The sequence below is a fragment of the Phalacrocorax carbo genome, chromosome 4 (genome assembly GCF_963921805.1).
Source record: "Phalacrocorax carbo chromosome 4, bPhaCar2.1, whole genome shotgun sequence".
Taxonomy (NCBI): domain Eukaryota; kingdom Metazoa; phylum Chordata; class Aves; order Suliformes; family Phalacrocoracidae; genus Phalacrocorax; species Phalacrocorax carbo.
In genome coordinates, this window is record NC_087516.1 from 84,167,439 (window position 1) to 84,187,437 (window position 19,999).

General features: G+C 41.7%; 1 protein-coding gene across 4 annotated transcripts in view; it reads left to right on the forward strand.

The window, feature by feature from the left end:
* Positions 1 to 19,999, forward strand: part of CFAP299 (cilia and flagella associated protein 299) — a 214,341-nt gene that overhangs the window by 51,822 nt on the left and 142,520 nt on the right. The gene's annotated exons all lie outside the window — the stretch shown is intronic.

Consider the following 19,999-nt stretch of genomic DNA (forward strand, 5'->3'; position numbering starts at 1 on the left):
GGAGGGGGAATTAAATGCACAGAAACTCCTGTACTGAAACACATAACACTTAAAACCAGTCCTTTCTGTGGTGTAAGCACATAGAAGGCTGAGTCTGAAAGCTAGAGATGGGCTACAGAAACGTGAACTCAGATATTCTCACTTGTTCACATTTGGCCTCAGGGCAATATTAAAATCCAAACTTACACCTAGCTTATAATTTATTAGACAAATTAAAAAAATTTTGGAAGGTCCTGGAGTTCACGGGGGTTTCATTCTAGTTCGGATTTCAAGCCATCTTCTGTTGTAAAGTAACCAAACTGTACATGCTACAACTGGCAGATTTTTAAAAAATTTTCTTCAAAATATTTTGAGTGCTCTACAGCTGTTTTGCTGATATTAACATCTGCAACAGTGCTTTTCTAAGGAATGTAATTAATATTATTCCGCACAGAATTAGATGTCCCTCCAATTATTTATGATGTGATGAAATGTTTTCTGAACCAGTACTCACACTCAGGGGTCAAGGTTCACAACTAGAATTATGTTAGTAACTCCAGTTGCAATGCAGACTCTGTAGTCATGCCCTTCTAGCTGTGTAGCATGTTTTATAAATAAAATACTTGCAATTCTCTGTGGCCTTACCTCTCATATAAGTAAATAAATTAATGGATATGACCTTGCAACATCAGTTGTGGTATTAATTTTTTTAAACAAGAATGATTTTACCATTAAATACATCTTTTTCTCTCTTTTGTTGATATTTTCCAGATTTTAATTTACTTCTTACTATAGACTCAAACTTACTTTAAAATACATGGAGGAAAAAGCAGCACATGACTAAAGCACTTATGCACTTATGAAGAGCAAATAAGAGGATTATTTCAAAAGCTCTTCAAAGGAAAATCTTAACTGAATTACTTGGAAGCTTTAAAAATCAATCTTTTCTTCATAATTAATGACATAATGAAAGGAAGCAAAATGAATGGATTTCGATACAGTTTTCAGAAGCAGTTTAGGAAGTACAAACTGCACACAACTTTATCAGCAAGATGTAAGAAATTACTTCTTTGTCTTCAAATTCCATCTTTTATTTAGGTGATTTTTGTGGACAGTTCTTCAACTTAAAAGGGAATGAGAGTTTAAGATCTGTTGAGATCTAGCGTGAAACTTTCTAGGTCAAACCACCAGTAAAATAACAAGCTGATGTCTATGTTTTCACTTTGTTTTTCTCAGGTATAAAAAATGAACTAATGCTGTTCTCATCTCTGGAAGTTGCAGGGCAGACGACATTTCCTGCTTCAGATGTTACGGCGTATCGGACTGTTAGTTTGCACATATTTGATAAAGTAATGGGCAGGATTCCACCCTCTTTTCAACAGGTAATCCAGTTGAAGAACAGGTAATTCAGCTAAGCCTGTAGTTCCTAACCCCAAATATAACTTCCATCTACTGTTTTTTTTGGCTAACATAGTTAAACTCTCTGTTTAAAAATCCCTGCCTATGCACCTCCATAGTGCCCAGATGCCGTGAGGAGACGTCGGTGTACACCTCGTGCTACAGAACTCCCATGAGTGCAGGAGTTGCATCGTGTTAGGAGCACTTCTCTCATGCTTTGCAGGGATCGGCGAGGCTGTGGGAGCCTCCTTGGTTCCTCCTCTAGTTCTGTCACAGTGGAAACCTGTCTGTCTTTTTCAACCAGCCCTTTGAAAAGCTCATAGAAATTACATGGATGGACAGTGGCTACATTTGGATTGGTATGGGCTGCCAGAGCATGAATTTCCCTGATTTCATCATAAAATTGCGCAACTCCCAGGGTCAGGTTATGTTTTGAAAGAAAGAGTAACCCAAGGGTAAAACAAAGCAGAACAATGCCTGTCTGGGCAATGCTTATTGGTTTGTTTTCTGCTTAAATATTTTAACATCATTATGATTCTTGTAAATGGATTCAGGAAGGCTGAAGAACTGTAAACAGGAACCATATGCTTCAAACCCTTAACTTGTAACTTTTTTTCCCCCCCTTCTTAAACATGCTGCAGATTTTCTAAGTTACAGAGCCCTTCTCATTACTATTTAGCAATTCCGAACTATGGTCGTGGTAAGATGGATGAGGTATGAGGCAAGATTTACTTCTTGGCAAAAATTCAGTTTCTTGGATTAACCAATTGCCAGTGAGCTTGTTTGGGGATATGTATGGAAGCTGAGCACTGTGCTACCTTTCATCAAACATAATAAAACTACTATTTTATACTTGCAAGCACACATATTAGCAGCATGTAGACTCCTAATAATAGAAGTTGAGTTTAATGTAGTCTTTTTTTATTGTTTAGGATGTTGCTCCACACCCACAACTGTTGTCAGCTGTGTAGCTCTACTGAAGGTAATGAAGCTTTACTGAGATGTGTGACATGTCTATGTGTGTGTTTGAGTGGGAGATGTGGTTCACTCGTTGTGTGTGGTTAGGACTAAAAGCATTTTAATAATTTTAAATCGCAACATGGGTGTTTGCTGTTATCGACATAGTTACTGTATCTTGAGTTAAACAAACTCAAGTGCCAAAGGTTGAGGAGTTGATTATCCCAGGATAAATATATTACCGTATTTAAGAGAACACTGGTAGTTTATTTAAAAGATTATAGTAACGCTTTCCATCTTCCTCTGTTAGCTACTAAAAATCTCCCTCAGTATGTGCGGACACGTTTTCAAAATGTCTTCATCTGTATTTCCTCAAACACGGCCATTGCAATGTTTACCTTGTCTTCCTACCTTATCAGTTCAGCTAATATATTTATTTTCATACCTTTAAATCCATTTTTTTCCATGGAGCAAAACCCCCCAGTCGTTCTTCACTCTGAAAACCTAAATTCAATACAGGGTTCAATGGCTTTTGTATATCAAGAAAGCTAACTTCCATAGGCTCTCATACGGAGAAGACACCCGCTTATTCATTGTCTTTGACAGGTCAGTTGGTTGTATGAAGCTTTAGTGCAATGATTGTGACTTGGTCTAACTTCAGTATGCTTTTCAGGTAATGAGATTATCTTTAGGGAACATAGCGGAGTTAACGGAAAGAAGTCATTTTGTAGCTCGTCAGAAGAGAAAATACAAAGCCTTATTTCACTGTAAGCAAAGCATTCTCTGGCAATCAGAGGAAACTCTTGTCTGCAATAGCTAAGTAACTATAATTGGGCAAAAACTTACTCTCTTAAATACACACACAGAAATACTTTCTTCAGTCGATTTGTTCCAAAATCTTTTTTTTTGTACCTTGGAATTCAGATCTAAAAAAAAAAAGATTAAGAAAAAAACTCAAGCTGCTCTGAATTCCCTTGCAATGATAGGTATCCTGCTTGGAAATCCACTCTCGAGCCTTGCAGTGTATGGCATTTGCTTTGGCAGCAGTCTCAAAGCTTTTGGAAATTTCTGGAACATTTTGGGCAGCCGCTGTGAGCCTCGAGTAGTGGTGGTAATTATATCAAGCCATAGCTTGCAATTTTCAATTCCATCAAAGTCCACTCCCCCAGCAGAAAAGCAGGGAACTTTTTTTCCTTCTCTCTTCTTCCCTTTCTTTTGTGGTTTTTTTTTTTTTTCCCTTTAGCTGTTAACTGATACACTGCTTAAAAAAATCTCTTGTTGCTCAGAGCCCTAAAATGTGAATGTATTATGGAATTATTTGTATATGGGGCCAGGATTCAGCCAACTCTCTGAAATAATCTATTTTGCTGGTAAGGTGTTAAGTCCATGTGCTGAGGGAGACTGCACTTTTCCCACTTGGCAGATGGCAAATAGCTGTAATGTTCTCTCTCAAAAGTCTCAGGCACATATCCCACCCTTCGTAGTGGTCCCAAGAAATTTCTAGACTAACTCCAGATGCTTTGCTTGCCACCACCTGACTACCATAACTTATCTATGTCAGCGTGTCCACTGGCCTTATAAGAAGTTTGAGTAGGCCAGAATTCATCAAATAAACTGTTGTCCTTGAAAGTATCCAAATAGGGAGCCAAGGCTTTCAGACCCCGTTGGGACTCCCCGAGCAGCTTTGGCATTTTGAGGTGGTGCCATTGTAGCTCATTAGAGAGGTTAGAGTGTGTTTTGGGGACATGGGACCTCTTGGCAAGGGGTATGGATCCTTCTGTTTTGATCTAGCTCAGCTGCATTTTCGCAACCCAAACTTGTGTTAGCATCATTGTGCCTCTCTTTGTATTCCGTTTGGCCCAGTCGCTCTTGGGTTATCTCTGTGCTAAGCGATCGAGCAGTGCCAAAGCCCGCCTGCTGGCACAGAAATATGGTCATCCTGTAGTGAAAATGTTGGGCTGGTCCTTGACACTGGTACTTTCGTCCTTGGGCCAAAGACCTGTCAGTTGCAGTTCTGGAGTTAAGCTGATCCTGGAACAAGTCCCGGTAGGCAGCTTGGATGCAGCAACCCACTCGTTAAAGCCCTGTGGATTCAGTGCTCGTGTGTGTTTCTCCACCAGTTGACTATTGCAACTGTTTTGTTTTCTACTATGCGTATCACCTGTTGGTCTTTTTTTTCCTTTTTTGTCTCCCCTCCCACCTCTGGGTGAGAACTCTGGACAAGGTCCTGGGGCCTGTTCTGCTGGTGCCCCAGCATGCTGCTATCGGGCTCTTTATGTTGTGTTTTCGGCTTGCTGATTTGAGCAGCCTTCTTCACAGCTTGTTACAGTGCTTGAGCCTATTTCAGCTGTGTGTCGTTCTGGGTCACAACTTTTACATTTAAACCTCTTGATGACTAGGCCATTGCACTTCCCATCTGCCTTGGGGACTTGGAATGAAAATGTGATGCCTTTTTTAAAATCTGAAACCTTGTCTTTTCCAAGAGGACCACAAAAACCCAAATCCAGACGTGGGGAAGAAGAGAAAGAAGCTAGGAGTGGCTCCAGCCCTTTCGTATGTTGTCAGCAGTCTTAGTTTGCTTATATAGACAAGGCTACTTATGTCCGGAAGCAGACTCAGTGAACACTTCTGCTTTGTACGTGGAAGAGATAGTCCCTAGAGACTGTATTTTATTGCTAAGCTATTAGCAAATATGTTGGTTACTGACCCAAATAATAAAAGATAAGACTTTCTTTTTCTGTCATTTTGGTGGAGAACCAGTTTCCAAATAGCAAATTATTTTGATGTGGTACAAAGGAGATTTGGTGCCTTCTGACCATTTTCAGTATGTAAGACAGATTTCTTGCAGTGTTGATGCATTAGAGAAATAAGGCCACAGAAGCACAGCATTTCAGTGCTCGAGCCCAGATATTACCCAGTAATCTGCGCAAACCCCATCCTAAATACCCATTTTGTGAAATAATGAGGATTGGCCTGCTTGGAAGATATTAGCAGCTGTATGTTACCTTTTGGCTATGCTAGCTAGGTTGTGTGGAACTTGGCCTTGAGAAACTGTGGAGATGGATGTGTTGAATGCAGTCTTGTGAACAGGCGTGGTAACCTAAACTCTTCAAAAGAATGACCAATTTTTTTTTTTTCTATCGCTTGGGCCATGGGTTTTGATTTTTATAAGGTGGATGCTCAGCACTTGTTTCCTTTCAAGTGACCCTGATTTCCAACAACTTGAGTTAACTATCTGTAGTTGCTTCAAGAAATACGTGCTGCTATGTTGTCTGCTGTAGCTTTAAATCCAAGCATGTTGCCAAAAGATAACTATATTTGTTGTTTTGAAGTGCAAAGTTATTTAGGTTTTTAAAGTCAGCTTATATAATGAGTAATGTTCGTTCACAGCTCACCAGCCTGCTGCATAGCAGACTTGGTACATGAAAACATCTTCTTGTGCACAGGGATTTCCATTTTCTCAATCGCTGTTATCAGAAACATCTCTGTGCTGGCCCAGGGGGACTTCCTGCAATTGGGTGTTTGAGTCATAGTTGAGTTGCAGGGAGCTGAAACAAAGGCTAGATTATCCAAAGCAAAATAATGTATTTTGCTCTAGGCGTGTAGGCTGCTGATGGCCGCTGTGTTAGTGAGATTTCTCCTCTCGCTTCTGTCTTTCTTCCTATTGTTAGGTCAGAAATGAAGGGTGTGAAAAGTGCCCCCTTGTTCCTGTAGCCTCTGAGAGTGTTCATTTTTAATCTTTGCTTGAGGAATAGCTTGGACATTTGGAAAGAATGTGCAAAATTAGCTTATTAATTGGCTGTGACAGTTTCTGTGGTCATTTTTCTTGGAGGCAATAAGTCTCTGAAAGGATAATGAAATAAAATCGGTTTAAAGCTTGCATAAAAAGTTTATATAGATCTTTCATAATAAAAATAATAGTACAGCATAATACTGGGGAAAAATTAGTGGCATATTGTAATGGTTACGAAGGAAGGTAGTAAAAATAGCAAAAGTACTATCAGCTAGATAAGAGCCTGTAGTCTCATTGCAAATCCCACTGGATTTAAAGAAATGGAACTTTAGCCCAAGTAAGTAATAATTGTATCAGTTATCGCTTTAGAAAATTGGAATGGAATATCTTACTTTGAGACTTTTTTTCAGTCTCTCTCTAATGGTATACTTGTTAAGACTTCACAAATAATGGACTGTGTCAGTGTAATCCAGTGCAAGTATGCTGTAGTGCCTTCTGTCCCTGGAACACACGGGGTTTGCTTGCATTTACTTGCCTCCCTTTATGCAGGTCCATTTAAAGGTATTATTTCTGTTATTGTTTATTTTCACTTCTGTAAATTGCATTTGCTAGAGAGAGATACCTATAGTGAGGTAATAAGTCTGAATATTTTCATAGGACTTGTTTTCGTTTAATTAACATGAGTATCAGCATTTCAAAATGAAACTGTGTTCTTTTTACTCAAAGGCAAATTCTAACCCAGCTGCTGACTCCACTCCAAAATGGACGCCCCGTGCCCCATCTCTGTCAAGATAACTTTACTCCCAAGAAAAGCACAGGCCATTTCATATAGACACATAATCTTTGAAAATCCTGAGCAAAACATGATGTAAGTTCATTACATAGGGGGGATTTATTTGATAGATGATGGTATCCGCTTCTGTCTGTTATCTTGGGGATGTGGCTCGGGAGGGGAAGAGCATGTACAAGCACTGCAGAACATTATTTCAAACTATAAATTCCTGTGCGAGGTCCAAGCACGCGAGGTTCACCGTAGGGGCAGTGTCTTCCTTCCCCGGAGGGTTTGCAAGTGCTGCTGGTGGTTGTGGGGAGGGGGCTGTGCTGCAGCAGACAAGGTGCCCACTGACCTGTCTTCTTCCAGAACACTTTGCTGCCTCTCTGCGGTAATGCAGAAGGGTGCCCTAGAACAAGAGAGCTGGTGAAGCACCAGGTATGCTTGGTGCACAGGTGACTTCCTTACGTAATCTTTTAGGCTTCTAGATAATATCTCGGTTGTCCTTTCTTAGTGCTTATGGTTTCAGTGGCTTTAACAGAGCCCCATCAGTGTTTGCAGAGAGCTGAAAACAAATTCTGTCAAGCTTTGTTATTGCTTCAGGCATCTCGGTTTGAAATCTTGCAGAAGCCACGGAAGAACAGGGTGGTAGCTTTGTACGGTAGGTCAGGGTGGAGGCAGGCCCTCGGGGACACGCAGAGGGGTGAGTTACAGCTAGAGGAGATCCCCAAACTGCTTTCATGTTGGACAGACATACACAGAAGGTGCTTGGTGTTATCACTTACTGGTGTAAGAGTGCTGATAAAAATATAAGCATAATGCAATCTTAAAAGCCTTTTTTTCCTAAGAGTGTCTCTGGAAAAATTCATTTTGTAATAATAAAGCCTTCAGTGGGCCGGTTCCAGCATCGCCCTTGCTCATTCGTTACAATCTGGATAAGAAATGGAGAATGCTTTGTAAAGGAAAAGGGTTTCCATCTATGGCATGTGGTTAAGGTTGAGCGAGGCACTAAGATAAATGCAATAGTCGGTGGGTAATCCTGCGTTACACAGAAGGATGAGGAACATGAGGCACAGCGCAGATGTTGCTGGTTCTGTCTGGCCTCAAACCTATGACACTCGTGGTGCAGGTGACTGCATCTCTCAAAGTCAGGAGTCAGAGTGGTTTCAACCTTTTCTGGTGTCTCCTCTCCTGAGCAGTTCCCCTGGGGTTTTTTAATCTCCTTTGACGACCTGGAAGGTCTGTCTTTTTTATCAGCTAGTAAGTCCTTTTAAAAATTCATTATGGGTAGTGTAGAACAGAATAAACTTCTTTATCTGTAAAGAAACACACCTGTGCCTTTCCTCACCCAGCTTCAAGTCAGTCGGTTAGGTGTTTTTCAGGGGAACAACTAGACAAATGCTTGCAAACAAACACACCATTCTCTAGGGAACAACTTTCTTGCCTTGGCATTGCCGTGGTCTGGGCTTGACTCTGAACTTGGGCAGCTGCGTTTCACCCCGTTGGTAATGCGTGTTGCACTAGTGATAACCTCTATGGGTGTTAAATATCTGTGGTTAAATACCACTGTATGTTGTGTGCATTGCTGTCACTTGGTCTTACACTCTCACCCTCATGCTTACGCTGTGATCCTATATATATGTTAGGACAAGAGAGGCTTTGCTATTGTCTGGCAACTTAATTTTGGCTAACCAAGGTGGTTTCTGAGTAATTTCCCATCATTTCCTGCTGATTGTGTGGCCCATAGAGCACAGGCAGCCAGTGGCATGTGCTGTTTTCAGCATAGGTTGTGTGCCAAGGTTAGATGACAGCAGAGAGCTTCTCATTTGTTGGAGCCACCCAGCCTTTGCTGGCCGTGCCCAGGCTGTGACCCGCTGCCTGCTGTGGAGCAGCTGGGCACCCCTCCATGTGGGCTGTGGGAAGCCCAGGGCAGGTGGCTGGCTGGAGACTGTGGGCACGTGTGGGAGGCTGCCGTGGGGCAACGTCCTAGTCAGCCACCACCATGGCTGCCCGCTGGAGCCCCAGCGGCCACCAGCTAGCCTCCGGTGGAGGTGAAAGAGCCTTGATGCCCCAGAGGAAAGGGCGATGTGCAGGTTGTTACAGCTAATGTGCATGCTTTTTGAGAAGTATTGCAAGGAAGCTGTGATTGGGAGCCCTCGGCACAGTAAAACCCAAAACGGCTTTCTCTGTTTGGCCAGTATTGGCAATAGCCTGCTTAAGAAAGGCCAAAGAGCGAAACAGCGAAGGTGTTTAAGTGTTGCCTATAAAATGTAGAGTAGAGGTTGCTAGGAAATGTTGTGTAGCACCTGTCTGCAAAGGATTTAGTTTAAGCCAGCTCTGTCAGTTCCTCATGCTGAGGGTTCAAATACCTCTAAAAGTATTCCTGTCTGAAGTGAGGAGGAAAAGAAGGGAATCAAGATCTGTTGTTATTACCAATTTGCATTTTTCATTGGGTTTTCCCTACCATAAACATGATGATACACTATTCCTTCCCAAGTCCCACACCTAAAATACATAGTAATTGCAGTTTCGTGGAGTATTTTTTTTTTGGCAGAAACATTGAAAAACTGTGTTCTATTACATGAAGAAGGACAGAAGACGAGAAAGGGGTGGCTTCCAGCTCTCCCGACAAAATTCATAACAAATTTGCTGCTTCATTTAACATCAAATTGACAAACCCCTAGCTGCTGGTGAGGGAGTTTCTGTGCATCAAGGACCTTAGCTGGACTTGAACAAGTGACTTAGACTGAGTCTAGAAACTGTTTGCTTTTCTTGGCAAATAAGAACTGAGGAGGAGGGTGGAAGCTTCTTAAAAAGGTGATTTTTTTTTTTTGTAGGTTCCCCCCCCGTACACAGCAGTGTTCCACTACTGTGTTTATTTTTCATCCCATCTGTTAGTGGTTTATTTTTTCTTAATAGTACCAATAACAAAATATCAATTCACCAGTAAATCTGTGGAAGGGTATGTATAATATTAATTAGTGCTGACAGCTTAAATCTTCTCCACTGAAATGATTATCAAAGCTGGTCACCTTGACAAAAGCATCAGTGAGCTCCTGGGAAGTAAAATTGTTCAGAGCAATGGAAGTTTGATTCTGCAAGAAAATAAGGTCCTGTGGAATGCTCACAACACTTGGTTGATGCTCAGCCTGGTCTTGTTTTGGAGACACTTGCTGATGTTAGTGAAGGTTTCCTGAAGTTTGGGCTAAAGCCCATTTATTTCTTGCTCTCCACAGAGACCTTATCATCTCCTTCTCCATTGCTAGACTTCAAGAAATCTGATAATCATGGGATTTGTGGGCAGAGAATTGCACATAGGTTAAAGTTGAGGCAACATATTAGTAATTTAGAGGTAAGAATTCCTCCAGAGACAAAATGTGTGTTTAATGAAGCTCAAAGGAAAACAAACATCTAAAGGAATGTCAGCTACTAGGAAAAGGAACACAACTTTTACAATCAAGCATATCTCCCAAAATGCAAGAATAAAGTTCCTCTTGACGCTGTGAACCGTACTAGAAAATGTGTAAAGCCTTGATACTGCAAACCATACCGTACATAGCTTAGTTCAACGTCTGAGTTGGATGTGTTTGTTGTTTGACAGTAGGTCTGCTGGGTTTGGACCTTGGTTCTTTTATCACATGTAAAGTATCTGGGTGCGCAGTAGCAGCTGTAACAAATGCTATGTTTTCAGTAATATCCAATGTTTTTGTTGTTCTCAGCTGTGAGACCATGTCTAACCATTGTGTTGTCATGAATTCTTTGTAACTATTGTTTGAGCTGGAGAAGCCCTTCACCTGCCCTACTGTAACTCAAGTTGAGCAATCCCACATGCCTGTTTACCACAAAATAGGGCTTTAGGACGTAATAGGAATATTAAATACAGGGACAAACACAGGTGCATAACTTCTGGCTTCCTTCTCATTTGCATAATAGCAAAGTAATTGAAGTGGAGAAGGGTCAGGCAGCCAGGCATGAAGAAGATAAGAGCACCTCATTTATGTGTGCTGCCTTAAATCTTTTTGCTTTAAGACTTTTTTTTTCCCCTCAGAAAAAATTGGACATCTAAAATGGAGCATTTGTGAGGTGGAGCATGCAGGTGTATGCTGGCTCTCCCTGTTTCACTTGAACCTGCGTTTGCAAAGTATTTGTGTCTGTCATCCACTGCTCCAGCCTTACTCCCAGCAGTAGACTCTGGTTTTGTCGGTCATATTGAGGAAACTGGGAGCAGCCTGTGGCCATTGCTCATGTTTCTCAACTCCTCCTCCTCCCTCCTGCAATGTCCTCCTTACTGTAACATCTCTTTGTCTAAGCTGCTATTTTTTTTGGTAAGAAAACGAAGGGAGAAGGGGAGTGACAAGGAGCCTTCGACCTGTGTTATATTAGAGAACTGGCTGGGACTGGGGGAAGCTGATTGAACCTGCAAGGCTATTCACATCTATTCAAAAGTGGCAAATACAGAAGATCTTATTTAGTCTATGGGAAAAGCTAGGAGTGATAATTTAGTTCTGGGTTACTAGAGTAGGCATGGAGAATGGGTCCAGTGAAAGAGCATAAATCAGATGAGAGTTGTGTCCGATGTTTGGGTAATTGTAATGGGATGGTAGTCAGCAGCACACGTTGGACAGACACTGGGGCTGGGTGTGGAGTGAAAGCAGTTTATTTAAAGATTATTCCTCTGTTGTTGCTTCATCCAAAAGCAGATTTTTGATTTGGTGGTTATAGCAAATTCTGTGTTGTACTGGAAATAGAGATTTTCTGACTTTGAACCGTGCTGTTGGACCTGATAGTAAAATGTTGATATATTCTCATGAAATCAGTTTTAAAAGCCATCTCTTCTAGGCAAATGGCTAGCAAATCTTGACTGCTATGACCCTGATCCATCTGTGCACTTAAGCAACTGTTTTTCCCACACCTGGAAGCATCCCAGGAGCTCCCCTGTCCTGTGGAAGGCACCGTCCTCAAAGAAAGTAAGTGGTGTGCATGAGCCAGGAGGTGAGGGAATTCGGTGACTGTCGCTTGGGTGCTGCGTGGCTCCTGCAGAGTGGCAGTAGCTCTTCATAGCTCGCTTTCTCACTTTCCCCAGTCAGAAATGAAGGGTTGGACTGGGTACAGCGTAGAAAGGGTTAAGAGGTGGATGTTTTCCAGAGTTGGAAGTAAAAGTTGAGTTGAAGAACTGCAACTTTGGGGCACAGTTTTCACAGTTCGGTAGTTAAATCATAGCGTTACCTTGTCTAGACGGTGAACTATGACAGCAGCACAAGGGAAAATCTCTAAAACAACGAATGGAGGACATTCAAACAGGCTGTTTTAAACAGGTGTGTGTATTCTAGGGCCTTACCCAGAGCTGATAAAGGAACGTTTAAATTGTTTTTCTTAAAGTTTGTGAATATTGGATGAGTGACAGGACCATGTTACTGGTTGCTCAGACCATCTGAAACATTGGTGCCAGTGTTTTGTCAGGTGTGGGCTTCTCAACATAAGCTAAATCTGCAATAGCACTGGACAGTGTTCGAGAAGTGCATGAGCAACTCACATGTGGGTGGTTGTTTTTTTTCTTTTTTAAATTATTCCATGGAGTTTCAAATACCATGTAGTAAATGTAGTTGCTGCAGATCCTTGTTCATTTTACTAAATGCTGCAAGGTATGGTATTAAGGCCCTTAGACAGAAGAGTCCATACTGTGCATGTCAATGTCAGTATGCCCTGAGCTGCTCATATCAAGGCCTTGGGGTTAGGAAGCTCAGTGGGAGCTTTGCAGAGGGCTTTTATGGGAGTACATTTAGGATGCAGAGACCTCTCAAACTGTGAGAAGGGCTTTGTGAAACGGGGCACAGTCACACTGGATCCAGTTCTGCCCATGGATACGCTCCCTTCTCTGGAGGTCAGCATTAAGCTCCTCGCTTACTGTGCCCTTACAGCCAGAGCTTGGTTTTTGCTGTAATTGAGAAGTTTTGACACTATTTTAGAGATTGACTCTTCTACAATACACAAGGTCATCAACAGAGACACACAGATTTTAAGTTTGTATGTATTTTAGTCTTAGCCATGCCTTCTCGTATAGGTGGTCTGCTCTGGTCATGCTACACATCTTATGTAATAAAATCGCAAACTGATGGACAGAGGCTCTTCATACAAATGGTGATGCCTAGTGCCTTTTGATGCTGTGATTTTAGGTTCAAAGAAATTTAAATAACTGTCTTTCCTTGCATCGTTGTCTTTGTAAAATGTAAGAAAGATCACGTGATGGTTTTAGCTTTTGGTGTAGATTATAGAAGCTCCAGTTAACTCAATAGGCCAAACAGGGTAGTAGGATCAGCAGGCTTTATTTTACAACGCTGAACAAAAAAAGTGTGGGTTGGTGGTTTTTTTTTTAAATCTAGACCTCCTGTTTAAGCAGCCCCCCATCATGTTTATTTATAAATGAAGTGCTTTCCTCTTTATCTCTAGTTAGACATTTGTGTGTGCAGTAATCCAAATCCAGCTTGTGGTTTCAGCTGATGTTTTAGGTGCCTTTTTTTTGCCTTACCACTCAAATACAGTGGAAATACTGCTGGAGAGTAGAGGACTGGACTCTGAGGGTTAGACTTGGAAAGGTTATTGTACATCAGTGGGGGGTTTCTTGTTTTGTTTGTAGAAGGTTTTTTCTTCCCTTCCTTTTTTTTAGATTTTTCTTCTTTTTTAAATGGAGACCAACTTGTAGATGGAAACTTGTAGATGGATTGAGGTAATAATGATTTAAAGGATTATGGTTCTTACTATCTGGTGTCATTGCAGTTTGAAGGCATTCTGTGTATTGTTTCAATAAAATTACAAAAAGATGGCACCATGCAGTAAAAATCAGCCATACATATCTCCTTGCATATCGGTCTTGGCAATGCTGATATACTGCCTTCATTCTTCCTTTATATTGCCCTGGCTGCGTGTGGTAGGTCAGCCAGAGACTGCTTTCTTACTTTGCTAATCTTTACTAGGATTTTGATGGATGTTGGCTACCCTTGCATAAGTTAGGGTTTTGGGGTTTTTTTTTGAACCTCGCATCCTGTTTGAGGCGAGTTAGTTGAAAGGGGCAAGGGGGCAAGTATGCTTGCAGTGTTAGGTCTGTTGGAAAGGGAGGAGGGCCTAAGAACATGAATTAACAGGTCTCTAGAGCCGGTCTGATACTTCCACAAGGCAGCCTGCAGAACCACACCAAGGTTTGATGAATGTAATATTCTACTGTGGAGGCGGTGCGCTTTGTCATCCTTGCAGAGGCGGCTTGCTAATGAGAAGTGGTTTGACCAAGCTTACAATTCATGTGACGGAACATGAACGAATAAGTATCTGTCCCCATTACTACAGCACCTGAGAGCTTCCCAAGGCCTTTTAAAGTGTTGTGCCCTAGTGGAGCCCCAGGCAGCCGTAATGTGTCTGGCCGTATTGAGCTGGAGAAGGAGAGTCAGCCCTGTTTTTCAGACTGGAAACTAAGGCGCAAGAAAATGGAGCAAGGTGCCAAGCTTGCACCATGTATTTGTGAGAGAGCGAGGTGAGAAACTTGGATCTTTCCAGTCCCAGCCTTACGCCCTGGTCTCTGAGGTATAATTTTGTACTGTAGTCTCTCCCTCCTTTTTAAAGTATGCATACCTCACATAGAGAAAACAAGTACACATCTGATGTCTTGGAACATTGCTCAAGTAATAGTCCTGCCTCAGGACACAGTGCTGTAAGTGCATGGCACTGGGAGGTTGAAACTTGAAATGTTTTAAAATAAAAATTACATGTCTCGAGATGAGGGAGAAACTTTGGGACTGAGTTCTTAAGCCTGTCTCCCTGCTAATCCTGGGACAGGTGTTTGCAAAACACAGCTGCTTTGCAGAAGTTAGGCGAGAATGCGCATTCCAGTCTGGCTTTCTGCTGAACTGGAACATGGAGCGTACTTTTGAAAGAATAACAGTGTCTCTGTTAGATGTTCTGCCCATTATCTCAGTTTGATAAAAAGCATTCTTCAGGTCAACAGGGCTCTCTAAAAGTTAAACTACAGTGTTCTGTTTCCAGCTGTGACTCCAGTGCTCTCAGGAAAAGCCCACATGGTAGAAGATGTAGGAATATAAAATAAATGAAGCCCTAGGGAACCATAACAAAATGGGGGGGGGGAGGCCGAGAAGCAGTGTAGCCTGTTAAAATAAGAATCAAGGAGTCCTAACCCAAGTTCAAAAAGAGCTTTCCTTCTTTCTGCTTCACTAACACCTGTCAGTGAAGACCAAAAAAGTATGCTGCAAGCAAAAGGTGCCTGAACTGGGCAGGTGAGAAGGGTGTCTGGGCTGGTGGAAGATGCTAGCAGCTCTTGGAAAGAGGAGAGCAGCTTGCAAGGACAGTGTGGAAATGTACAGTTTCATAAGTGAAACTTTGAGTGTTATAAAGTAAGGATTGTATTTACGGAATTAAAAATGGCAGCCAGCAATTAGTGTTAACGTCACTAGGAGTTTCTGTACCCAAACAAGTTCCTCTAGAGAAGTATCCCTTCTAATTTTGCTAAATTATAATACTACTTTTCATTATTTTTTTCATTGAAGGACGCTGTAGCGAGGAGTGTTACTCATTGTTGATGCTTCCTCTTCTGTATGTGCAGGAAAAGCGTGTTTTCAGAAGGGGAGAAATTAATATAGGAATTAATATTTAACCCAAGTAGTTACTGAGGATTTGCCACCAGGGTGGTGACAATAACAGTGTGTGTGAAAAGGCATTCTGTTTTATCTTTGGATAGGTTGCTTGATCTTTGCCTGTCTGTTTCCCATTTGAAAAATAAGAACAGTAACCTTCTCCTGTATGTTGCTTCTTCCACTAGGCTGTTCTGTGTCTGGGAGTTTGGTTTCCAAGCTCACCACGACAGGAGGGTTGTACAGCACCTACAGCACCTACCACAGTAAGATCCTGCTCTCGCTGTGAGCCTCCACCCATGTGGTGCAGACGGAAACTGAAAATATCATCAGTCCGAAATGTGCAGTGAGGAGGTGACTGTAGTTAACATTAGAGTGCCTTGTAAAGAGAGAGTGCTGCCTCACAAATGGGGCTTTCACTCTAAAGCATCCTTCAGTAACTACGCTGAGGCGTGAAATGAATGGTAGGAGTAGTTAGGGGCAGCGTGTGAACGTTACGGTTACATGCGTGATGCTGGAGATGCCTAAGTCTATGCTAATAATGAAATATTTTCTGTTCTTCTCTTCAAGGACTCCAGTAACCTGCAAGCATGTTTTCTATACTAGTATGTAATTTGTAATCCTCTAGCTTTGTGAAGAACCTAATACAGATTTAAGAAGTAACTTTTTTTTTTAAAATAAAATTCATTTAAACAGCAGTTTTGAGGTCATGGCAAGTCAAGTAACCCTCAGTAGAGAGAAGTAGTGTTCAATGGGTGCTAGAGAATTCCTCGCCTCTCATTGTGCTCAGAATTCCCTCATCTTGCCTAGCAAGAAGCTGGAACAAACATTTTTGTGGCCTTCATGAATTCCTAACTAGTCACACCCCAAAATTTTGGCCTCTTTATGTGTGCGGGAACTTCCGCAGATTGGAATGCCTTGATTATTTTTTTTTTTCTCAGCCTTCAGTGTGATGGTAAACTAGAGTGCAGGAAACCAATTTGGTGCACTCTTATGTCTCCAGAAGTTTGCATTTCTTCACGTACGGTTTATTAAAGTCAAGCTGATTTTTAAACCAGTTCAATGCCATTATAGGCCTGCAGAAGCTTGCAATTCCTTGTGGACAGTTCAAGTCAGGCCAGTCACTAATTGATCATGCTGGGTACTGAAACGAGCCTGGTTTAAACCAGTCTTAAGAACATTCATGTGACCTTTTGTACTGTTTTAACTACCTTAGTTGAAAATCTCCCTTGAGGTAAATAGGTGCGCGTTTCCTGCGTGGGCAAGCCCCAAGAGGAAGGACGGATCTCTGAGATGCTCTAGTGAGATAGAGGATACACATCCTGAGAGGCAAAGAAGTGAAAAAGACCAAGACTCGAAGAAATAATCTACACTTCCATGAAGAAAATGAAGGAATAAATCTTTACCACTTAAAAAAAGTGGGGAAGGTCTGCCAAATAGCTCTTTGTCATTACCTCGGACAATGCTTGTTTGGGTACTGGGCCGTGCTTCCAGATCCTGGAGTTTTAGAATTCAGGCTTTAAGTGTTAAGCTCTTCATTCTCTCTAACACTCGTTTCCTAAATTTATAAAGTTTTACCTCAGAATGACCTGAGCCTATTTCTGCTTTCTTCATGATTCAAATATAACAGCGATACCTTCTGTTGTTCTTTATCCAGGAATAGCGTATATATAATAATAGTGTGTATTTGAAATGGGATTTCAAAGGGGTTAAGAGTCTGATACAGAGGACATGTCTCATGTTTTATTTCTGCACTCACTGGTCCCATGGCTTTTTTTTTTTATATACTTTTAGGCTATTAGGGACATTGTTGTGAGGGGAAAATGATGTTGATATATTTCTAAAAACATTTCTCTAAGTGAACAAATGCTTAATACGTTTCTCAGATATGACTCAAGAATAATTTCTCTTGATTTATTGCTTTTTTCCTTCTCCCCTTCCTGGGTGTCATCTTTCCCACCCCCCCTCGTCATTACAAAAAAGCAGCCAGTTAGTGCTAAGCTCTGCTCCAAGTGATCTTGCTTCTCTGTCACTTCAACCATGATGTGTTGCATTCCTGATGTTTTATTTAGTCATGGTATTGTTGATGGTTTTTCTCATGGGCCATGGGAGAATGAATTTATTTTAGTCCGATCCAGACCTTTTGTTTTTTTCCCATTTCGTAGATGTTGAAGCATAGTCTACAGAGCAAGGGGGGATTTGACACTGACAGTAGTGTATAGAAAATACATATGTATCAGATCATGCCTTTCCTTATCTTGCATCTTTCAGAAGTTAGACTTGCTGAATTAGACCCCTAGTAGTGAACACAGTACATCAGGCACAACAATGCCCTTTTGGAATTATCTCAAGGATTGTGAGAAGTTGCTGCCTTACACCTGTGATGCGTTGGCGATGTTTTAGTTCGGTGTTTTAACACTCCATGATTTTTAACCTAGGCAGGGCCACCCAGTGATAACTTGTATTTTTCAGAGACAGTGCAGCTTGATTTTTGGGCACGGCTCAGTGGGTTCTAATGCTGAAGTAGTGATATTTACTCAAAAAAAAGTTTTATACATCTTTGTGTTCTGCAAGTGGGGCAGTGATTATTTGCTGGTGATTGGCGAGGAAGACAAGGTTTTTAAGGAAAGGTGAAGTCTCGTATTGGAACCCAAGATTTAAGTGGATAAAGTTGCATAGTCTTTCAGGTGCCAACACCCTTCTTCTGGTTCAAAATAGCAGCCACAAACTTCAAGTGAAGTTGGCTAGCGCAGTTGTTGAACATGGATTTGTTAGTGATTCAGTATTAACCTCTGCCAGAAGAAGGAAGACTCTGAGAATCTAGAGTTCGTAACAGGACAGGAGAAGGAAAATTTTATACTCAATTAGATGTAAAAGACGGATAAGAAATGAATTGAGGTGTTTTAATCCATATGTTAGTCTTTCCTTCATTTTTCTTATTTTTATGGTGCAGCAGATGCACTTCTGAAACAGCTTCGAACTAATGTACTTCTGGATAACAGCTGGTAAAGTGGCCAGAGATTGACCTGATAGCTCTGCATCAGAGTTTTGAAGCTTAGATACAGGCTTTTCACTCAGTTTAAGGACATTAGTATGCACGTCTATATTAAAAATTGAGAAAAGGGAATTTTTCAGGTTTTGTGGCACTCTTTTATTGGAAACATGATAATGTGTACACTTGGTAGAAATACCTTTTTCTGATGCTCTATTGTGTCTACTTGGATTGACAAATGCCACTGCTTTTTAGCAAAATATTCCCATTGAGATAGCTGTGGGACATAATAATCCCTCTCCTTTCAGGTAGATCTGTGGTGAACTCGAAGGCTCTAGTTTGCCTTGGATTGCCTGAGAGCGCGCTTTTCAGTCAGTGTTCACTGCTTTAGACTTGAAAAGGAGAAAAGTTCCCACTGAAGCCACTTAACGTGGGGCTTAAGAAGTCTCGGCTTACTTCTCAGGTGTGTGAAGTACACTGGAGTCAGTGCAATGACCCTTGCAGAAGGAGAAGGTCTTTAGGTTAGGTTAAGAGACTTGTAGAAACCATTTTTAAGAATCTCATTTATGTTGAAGGGTTTTGTGGTTTAACGACAGCTGCCAACTAAGCCCCATACAGCCCCTCGCTCGCTCCCTGCCCCGGTGGGGTGGGGATAGAATCGGAAGAGTGAAAGTGAGGAAACTCCTGGGTTGAGATAAAGGCAGTTTAACATGTAAAGCAAAATCTCTGTGCACAAGCAGAGTAAAACAGGGAATTCCCTCACTTCTTCCCAGGGGCAGGCAGGTGTTCAGCCGTCCCCAGGAAAGCAGGGCTACATCATATGTAAGGGTGACTTGGGAAGGCAAATGCCATCACTGTGAATGTGTGTTCATCCCCATCCCCCCATCCCCCCACCCTGTTCCCCCGTTTTCCCCTAGCTTTATGTGGTGAGTGTGATGTCACGCAGTGTGTGACATCCTTGGGGTCAGTTGGGGTCACTGTCCCAGCCTGTTCCCTCCTGGCTCCTTTTGTACCGCCAGCCCCCTCGCTGGTGGGGTGAGGAGCAGCGAAGGCCGTGGCTCTGTGCAAACCCTGCTCAGCAGTAATGAAAACATCCCTGCGTTATCAATGCTCTTCTCAGCACAAATCCAAAACACCGGCCCATGCTAGCTACTATGGAGAAAATTTACTCTATCCCAGACAAACCCAGCACAAAGGATTTGTTCAGTGTTTTTGTTCATCTGATGCGTGTTTTCTATTGACAATGACCCTGAATTCTAGGGCACGAGGTTCAAAGGCTAACAAGTAACTTCTAGCTTATGGTATTCTTTCTAGTGATAGCTTTTTTTTTTGCCGGTTTTTGTGGAACAAAATTGGTTTTTCTTTTCATAGTTTGTACTTAAGGATACATAAACTTTATTGACCCTACTGCACCAAACAGTCCAGGTATGTACTAGTTCATTTGATAAGTTGCTGGCTGAGAATAAAGTATTAGGTCCGTTTAAGTTTATATTGGTACACTGTGAAAACTTGCTATTCTTATGCAAACATGACTT